The following is a 9,057-nucleotide window of genomic DNA, read 5'->3' as shown; positions in this document are numbered from 1 at the left end:
GAAAGTAAGAGACATTGATTTGTATATGCATTCATTGGTTGATTCTTGTATGTGCCCTGACTGGGGACCAAACCCGCAACCTTGGTGTACTGGGATGATGTTTCAATCAACTTGACTACCCAGCAAGGCTCTATGCTGAATTATTATTTATCTGTGCTTTATATATCTTTGCTGTTTGGATCAACTGCGTGCTACTGAGAATTATAATGCTAAGTCAATCAAAATGAATTTTATTTTCAAACAGAATTTTTATGATCATGAGAAGTTTTTTAAAGCATGGAATTAATTTATATGTTTATTTTTGATATAGATAAGCTAGGGTGATTCATAAATGTGTCAAAGAAGCAAACACATAACTTTATAAATAAATTCAGTGGGGAAAGTGGAATGAAAATATGACATCAAGAAGAAGGGGAAATAATGTAAAATTTCTAAATGTTAAAGAAGAATTTCCTCATGATTTAAAATGAACAATATGGGCCTCAAGTTACTATGGTATTTAGATTCCAGATGACAAAGAGAATAATTATAACATGTCAGAATATCAATATCTATCATTTATTGGAAATTACATTCTTTATACATATTGCAACTTATGATGGGAAACTTTGCATGTGAGATTATAACTGCATGAGAGGAGCACATTACTGTTTTAAAATTTTTCTGGTTTGAAGACAATGAGGCTGGGAGATCTCTATGTCAACTCTCTATGCCAAGCCAACTCTGAGACTCCAGCTTCTAAGGACTAACACATAAGAGAAATATTCCTTAACTAACAGAACACAACTTTCTCTTTTATTACGTTGGCATTTTCCAAAGCCAATACTAGTTCAATTAGACACTCTTGGAAAAAGGGCTCCACGTTCAAAATCTGGAAAACACTGCAGAGGAAACTCCACTTGCACAACGATGGGGTGAGTGATGGCAGCCAGATTCACCATTTCATGTGAAACAGATAAAAATCAGACAAAACATACAAAATAACAGTTTGGAAGGAACTCGATTCCAGGAACTGAAGAACAACGATCCTTGAAAGATGGGAAACAAGTGAGGTGAACCCTAAAATTCCCCAGATTACTCCTTGAGAGAGTCTCCTGGCTGTGAACAAGTAGGGAGAATTCAGGCAGAGCCCCGCAGATTCCCTGGGTTGAAGGGACTAAGCAGAGAAAGTTTAGAGAAGCCAAGGTGGCTACAGTTTATAGGACAGGGTATTGGCAAAAAGTCAGCTGCACAGAGAGAAAGCTCTGGAGATCCACAGAGCTTAGTACCCCTCAGCACAAGCATGTAAGAAAACTACCTACATCCGGAAAAAGGTTTACCCGAGAGGATTAGAGACGACAATGTCCACATGGGGCAGGAACAGTGCATGTCCCCACCAGCCATTCTGAAAAAAACTCTCAGTGCACAGAGTATTGTGAGGACCTAGGAGAATCTGGCCTCACCGGTGGGGAATAAATAATCCTGGACTGCATACAGCTCCAGTTCTGCCTAACAAATCTTAACAGCAAGATTGAAAAGACTCAACTTGTTTCCAAATAACACATCCCATAATAACAAAGCTGAAGAATTTACAGGAATACCCAACAATATAAATTTCACCATGTCTGGCATCTGATCAAATGTTACCAACCATGCGGTCTCCCAGCGCTTACCAAAGGCTGTGTTCTTACATTGACTGTACATAAAAAAGGAGGCAGAGTAAACCCATCCCATATATTCCTCAGCCCTGGCCCTTTGCCTGGTCTATACAGTGAATGGGGAACATGGTGGGGGAGTTACCAACCATGCAAACAAACAGGAAAATGGGACCCATAATATGGAGATAAATCAATCAATTGATATAAACCCAGAACTTACATAGATATAGCTAGTTGACAAAGACATTAAAAGTTATTATAACTATATATGTGCAAAAGGTTAAGTAGAGACATGAAAGACATTTTAAAAAGCAAATAGAAATATTAGAGCTAAAACCCACAATGTGTGAGAAGAAAATTACACTGGATTGGAATAATTACAGTTTAAACATTGCAGAATAAAAGATCAATGAACTTGAAAACATAACAATAGACATTATCCAAAATGAAACACAGAAAGTAATATTTTTTAAATTAACGGAGTAACAATGATGTGTGAAACAACTTCAAGAGATATAATAAATATGTAACTGGAGTCCCCAAAGAAGAAGGGAAAGAGGGCAGACAGAAAAATTATTTCAAGAAATAAAAGCAAAAGTTTTCAAACTTGATGAAAACTATAAACTGACAGGTCCAAGAAGCTCATGAACCTCAAGCATAAGAAATCTGGAAATTAATAAAGAAAACCATGTCAAGGTGCATCATAATCAAATTGCATCAACCTGGTGATGAGCAGAAAAATCTTAAAGGCAGCCATCGGCAAAAAAGAGGCAATACTTATAGAGGACTAAAGATAAATATGAAAGCTGACTTCCCATCAAATACAGTACAAGAAAGAAGAAAGTAGAACAACATATTTAAAATACTGAAAGAAAAAACTGTCAAACTAGAATTCCACACCCAGCAAAAATATTTTCAAAAATAATGAAGGGAAAATAAAGACATTTTCAGACATACAAAAACTGAAAGTACTCATTACAAATACAAACTATAACATATAAATAAAGTACTTTAGGCAGAAAAAAATACCAGATGGAAGTATGAATCTACATATAGCAATGAATAGCACCAGAAATGGTAACTGTATGAGTAAATATTTAAGATTTTGTTCTATTATTTAATTTTTTTAAAGAAAATTGTATAATACAAGGAATGACAATGTACTTGGAGTTTACAAAAGATATAAAAGTAAAATGTATGATGATAACAGTAAATGCTGAGGGTAGAGCCCTGGCCAGTGTGGTTAAGTTGGTTGAGCGTCTCTAGTACACCAAAAGTTTGCCAATTCGATTTCCAATCAGGGCACATGCCCAGGTTGCTGGTTCAGTCTCTAGGGCAGGGGTGGGCAACCCCTGGCACGTGTGCCAAACATGGCAGGCCAGTAACTTTTGCTGGCACGCAAAACCCTCTCTTATAATCTTCCATTTACAATTTTTTTCTTAATACCGACTTTTTATTTTTCAGATAAATTCAATGTAGGTGCATTTTAGATAAATAAATAATTTTACATAACAAGTTATCTTAAAGACCATAGACATGGATTGATGAGAGAGGGGAAGAGCAATTCCTATGCCTCTGCCTTAACTCTCCCTGCCTTCCTAGATCCGACCAGTGTTTTGGTTTCATCCACATACGCTTGTGAATCTTTGTTCTCAGTGATGAATTTTGTTAAGTCTCGTAATAGGAGTAGCCTGACGGATGAAAGTAGTAGCTCCTGCATATCTCTGAAGGTCACGAAATATAAACCTGATGTAAAATCTCTGTCATCAGTGATGCAGCAGCAAAAGTCCCACTGATAATATCAAATGGAGTCATAAAATTTTCTGTCGGACTATCAGTGTGCATGTATACATTAAAAAATAAATGTATTTTTCATCATCATATACTGTTTTTGTCGCTCAAATGAATTTTATTATTTCTTCAAGGTTCTTCACATACGTACACCTTAAGAGATATCAAGTAGGTGTAACATGTTCTCAAAAAATTAGGGTTCGTACACAGAAGAATTTTGAGTCAGAGATTTTGCTGGTTTTGGCACGTACTCACAAAAAGGTTGCCCACCCCTGCTCTAGGGTAAGGGTGTGTACAGGAGGCAACTGATTAATGTTTCTCTCTCAACACTAATGTTTCTTTCTCTCTCCCTCACCCTTCTTCTCTCTCTAAAATCAATAAAAAATAATTTTAAAAGGCTGAGGTTAGAGAAATGGAAGTTCACTATGGAAGATTCTAATTCTGTACTTAAATTGGTATACTATCACTTGAGGGTAACCTGTAATATGTTAATTATGTGTATCAATATTATTAGACTTATAGCTTATAAAGCCATCAAAGAAGAAGAATAAAAAAATACTCAATATAAATGAAAGCAGAAAGAGAAGAAAGTCAACAAAGAAAATAGATGGAACAAACAGAAAACAGACAACAAGATGATAAATTTAAATCTAACCATATCAATATTTACATTAAATGTAAATGGTCTATATATGTCCATTAAAAAGCAGAGTGCCAGATTAGATTTTTTTTAAAAGCAAGTCTCACCTACATGCCACCTATAATAAATGTACTTAAAATACAAAGATATAAGTAGGTTAAAAGTAAAAGGATGAAAAAATATGTAACTAATACTAACTAAAACTACAGTAGGTATAAAATAGATTTCACAGTATGAAAAATATTATCAATGATAAAGCAAGCCATTTCATAATTATAAAATGGCCAATTCATCAAGAGTAAAAACAACTTTAAACATTTTACACCGCAAAATAGAGCTCCCAAATATATAAAGCAAAAAAAATGGCAGTCCTACAAGAAGAAATAAACAAATCCACAATTACAATCAGAATTTCAATACCCCTTGCTCAATAATTAACAGAGCAAGTAAACAGAAAACCAGTACTAATAAATAAGATTTTAAAAAATTATTAATCAACCTAATTGACATTAATAGGACACTACACCCAATAACATCAAAATACACCTTCTTTCCAAGTATACACAGAACATTTGCCAAAATAGCAAATATTCTGGTTTATGAATAAACCTAAATAAATTTAAAGAGGATTCAAAAAATATCAAAATGTTTTCTCACCACAATGGAGTTCAATTTGTAATCAATGATATAAAACATCTGGAAAATACTTAAATATTTGTGTGTTTCTAATACACTAAAATACTACAAAATAACTCAGTGTCAAAGAACCATCAAGAGGAAAATTATAAAGTGTTTTTAACTGAGAAAATACCAAAATACACTTATCAAAATTTGCAGGATACCACTAAATTGGGGGGTGAGGGAGGAACATTGTATATATTCAGATGAATTAAATTTGGGAAATCCTAGAATAAGCAAATTGTCAAACTACTTTGTCACAGAATTCTCTGGTTTTGATGAAGCTATTAAATCTTACAGAACATGACTGGGAACCCAAAAGTACCTATCACTCATTTTGCACTAGTCAGTTGTTACTGAATTTCTCATTCAGACATGTCTTATATCACCTGTTAAATGAGAATTCCTTCAAAGGGAGAGAATATAACATACATTGACATCTTTCAAACAATGTAGCAATGCAGATGCTCCCATACATTTAAGTGTTTTCAATAGTTTTGTACTAAAACTTCATTTTACTTCTCTGTATTGACTTTCCCACCAAGCATTAAGCCTATTCCCATTCTTTAAACTATAAACCTCTTCCAAATGTGCTGCCTTCACTATGAAGTGTTTCTCAGATATTAGTCCTCTATTTAAACCACACACTGGACATCACTATGACGAAAATTTATTGTCAGTAAGAAAGAAACATGCCCCCAACCAAATCTATTACTTTACCCCACAATCTATTTTTCTGTCTTCACAGAACAAAAATATAACTTAGTAGCTATTTCATCAATAACTGAGACAAGCAATGGTAGAAGTGGAGATAGAGAAAAGTAGATGGATTTGAAGGATATTTAGAAAGAAGAAAGTTTGGAACTACTAATGGCCTGGTGAGGGGAAGGAAGAAGCTGGGACCTCTATTCAAATTCTTGTTTGAACAACTAGATACATGGTGGTACAGGGTGTGGAGTGAAAAAGCTTCTCTATGCTTGATACACGTCTCAACTGACTTCATTGCCTATCACTATTATTTTATCATCGTTATCATCCCTCTCTAGTGAACTAGGTGGTGCAGGTTTCCCTTCCGTCCATTCAGTTGCCTGCACTTCAATTGCATTCCCGCACATCCATTCTTGTAGGTCTGACTCTGAATCCCACAAAGAGAATCCATTTGGCACAGTGCATGCCCATGGCAGGTGTTAGCAAGTCTGCCATAGCAGGCTGCTGATATCCTGGGGGACAGGGATCTGCACAGCCGCTACCAAATACCCCTCCAATACCATCCCCACAATCTCTGGAGAAATATTGCCTTATGAATTGGGTAATATCAAACTGCCAGTAGAGATATGCAGAGAAAACCACAAGTTATTGAACATTTGAAGAAAACAAACCCCAAGAAAGAGAAACAGTAACATAACAAATAGTGGAAGTAGCACTAAAATGGTGATTTAAAATATTAAAAAAATATTTTTTAAATGAAAAACACAATATTTGGTCTAAATGGAAAAAAGATACAGCTGAAAATACATTAGTAATCTAGAAGGCAGAGCCAAAGAATTACCCTACATAGTAACTCCCTCTAACCAGAGAGGGAAGGAGGGAGGGATAGTGAAAGAGAGAGAAAAGTTAAGATGAGCATGAAGTTTAAAAATAAGTCTAATATGAATTTTGAAAGAAAACAAAGAAAGTAACAGAAAAGACCAAATAAAAAATAGAAAAAAGTGTGCAGCCCTGGCCAGTGTGGCTCAGTTGGTTGAGCGTTGTCCCATGCACCAAAAGATCTCAGATTCAATTCCTGGCCAGGGCATATGCTGGGGTTGCCTGTTGGATCCACAGTAAGGAGCATGCAAGAGGCAGCTGATCAATGTTTCTCTCTTCTCTTCTCTTCTCTTCTCTTCTCTTCTCTTTTCTCTTCTCCTTCTCTCTCATCAATAAAAAACTTATTTTTAAAATGTTCAGAGTTAAAGGCACATGTATTCAGTCAAGAGGGCTCATGAAGTTCCAAGCAGAATGGAGGGAATAGCCCATATGGGATAAGAAGCTCCTTGGAGCCAAGTCCTCTTCCTTAAACTGTTGGCTATTTCTTTTGTGGCTCTAGAAATGTTGCATTTAAAGGACCCTCACTACTTAAACTATGGGATGGAAGGAGAGCCCATAAATGAATGACTAATTCTGGCTACTGAAACCAAGCTTTTGATCTTTTTTGATCTTTGTAAATCTCAGCAAAATGTTTTGTTGTTGTTTTTTATTGTTAATCCTCACCAGAGGATATTTGTTCCAATGATTTTTAGAGCGAGTGGAAGGGAGGGAGGGAAGGAAGAGAGGGAGAGGGAGAGAGGAAGAGAAGAAAGAGAGAGAGAGAGAGAGAGAGAGAGAGAGAGAGAGAGAGAGAGAGAGAGAGAGAGAGAGATTGCCTCTAGCACACTCCCCTATTGAGCCAAGGGACCAATCTGCAACAGAGGTGAGTGCCCTTGATTGGGAATCATATCTGTAACCCCTTAGTGTGTGGGCCATCAATCCAAGCACTGAGAAACACTGGCTGGGGCCTTAGCAAAGTTTTTATGCAAAATTTCTTTTCGAGATCATAACTCACCAATGCGTACCTAGTGTACCCCTACATGTCTTTACATTCACTTTCATTCTCATTCTCTCTTTCTGTATCCCCTCCTCCCACTCCTACTCCCTTCTACTTTCATGCCCATGCAAAACCATGGCAACCTGATCTTGGCATATGATTATTTTATGGGGAAACTGAATAAGAAACCCTCTTATAAAGAAACCTGACTGCAATGGGCATAATCTGCAATCACATGTAAGTCACAGGGGTTAATTCATCAGCATAATGTCTCAGAAAGAGGAGGCTAAAACACTGTTAGCTGCATTCTACAAATAAGCTCCATCAAGCTTTAGAAACACCCTGCTCTCTGCTTTAGTCCAGCTTCAGGCTGACAAGTTTTCCCATGGATCTCAGCACTCCTGCTGCTCATTATCATCTCACACCCCATTCACACTCTGTGGAGTGGTACTTAAAGCTCCCTCTTCACAGGAGGTAGGGGGTAAGAGATCAACCAAAGGACTTGTATGCATGCATATAAACATAACCAATGGACATAAGACACTGGGGGATAGGGGAGGCTAGGGGACTGTCTAGGGCCTAGGGCGGGGGGATAAAATGGATACATATGTAATACCCTTTGTAATACTTTAAGCAATAAAAAAAAAAAAACTCCCTCTTCAAAGAGCTAAACCATCTAGACCAGTGATGGTGAACCTTTTGAGCTTGGCCTGTCAGCATTTTGAAAAACCCTAACTTAACTCTGGTGCCGTGTCACATATAGAAATTTTTTGATATTTGCAACCGTAGTCAAACAAAGACATATTTTTTATATTTATTTTATATATTTAAATGCCATTTAACAAAGAAAAAACAACCAAAAAAATGAGTTTGCGTGTCATAGGTTCGCCATCACTGATCTAGACTCAATTTCTCCTTCATAAGCAGGTTCACTTTGAATAAGTATTACTGTAACAGAAAAAAAAACAAACAAACAAAAAAAACCTTCTTAAGGCTCAGTTTTTAACACTCAGTAGTAAGTTGGCAACTGGAAATTTTAAATTCCGGGTAGATACTGCTTTGTAGAGATTTATTTTCATACAGGGCCATGACAATTCATCATATTCTGTCCCCTAAGAGAAGGGAAAGAGCCCACCATTTCATAACAGCTACAGGAGGTTCCTGGGCAGATCAGACCTCTCCTGCACTAAACCCATGGAACTGAAGATCCAAGAGGCTCACTTCCCACTGTGAAAGATCATTCTTCACCGTTGGTCATGCAAATATTAATGGGCCACTAGGTACCTCAACTGGAAAGAGAAAAGCAGCTGATAAGACACACCGCAGCTTATGGGAAAGGAGAGGTAGAAGAGAGCAATTAGAGCCCACAATGGACCAGAAAGAACCTACAACCTCATTAAATAATTTGTAAAAAGGTTAAAAGTCACTAGAATAGCTGAAGTAAGAAAAAAAAGCAATCCTTAAGGAAAGTAAAAGATGCCCCCCACCAAACTTCAGAGACAGTACCTTCCAAATGTCTATTCAAATCATAACCTCTCCCTTCCTCCCTCCCTCCATCTGTCTTTCTCTCTTACACACACACACACACACACACACACACACACACACACACACACACACACACACACACACGCAACTAAATAGATGTCTTTCAGGCTAATAAGGCACTTAGTTCACACTATTTCCATTGCACCTCTAATGCTTTATGAGTCAAGTGCAACAAACAGGCTTTGCTCAAGAACTAATTT

The 9,057-nt window shown here is 36.7% G+C and overlaps 1 protein-coding gene and 1 non-coding gene across 6 annotated transcripts in view; one reads left to right on the top strand and one right to left on the bottom strand.

The window, feature by feature from the left end:
• The window catches only part of PTPRM (protein tyrosine phosphatase receptor type M), a 661,667-nt gene that overhangs the window by 440,859 nt on the left and 211,751 nt on the right, over window positions 1–9,057 (bottom strand). The gene's annotated exons all lie outside the window — the stretch shown is intronic.
• Window positions 1,636–1,767, top strand: LOC132240383 (small nucleolar RNA SNORA51). The gene has a single exon (XR_009454301.1). It is a non-coding gene; the product is annotated as a small nucleolar RNA SNORA51 (small nucleolar RNA).

The sequence above is a fragment of the Myotis daubentonii genome, chromosome 8 (assembly GCF_963259705.1).
Source record: "Myotis daubentonii chromosome 8, mMyoDau2.1, whole genome shotgun sequence".
NCBI lineage: Eukaryota > Metazoa > Chordata > Mammalia > Chiroptera > Vespertilionidae > Myotis > Myotis daubentonii.
Note: the sequence above shows the minus strand (reverse complement) of the source record. Positions and strands in the feature narration are given on the sequence as shown.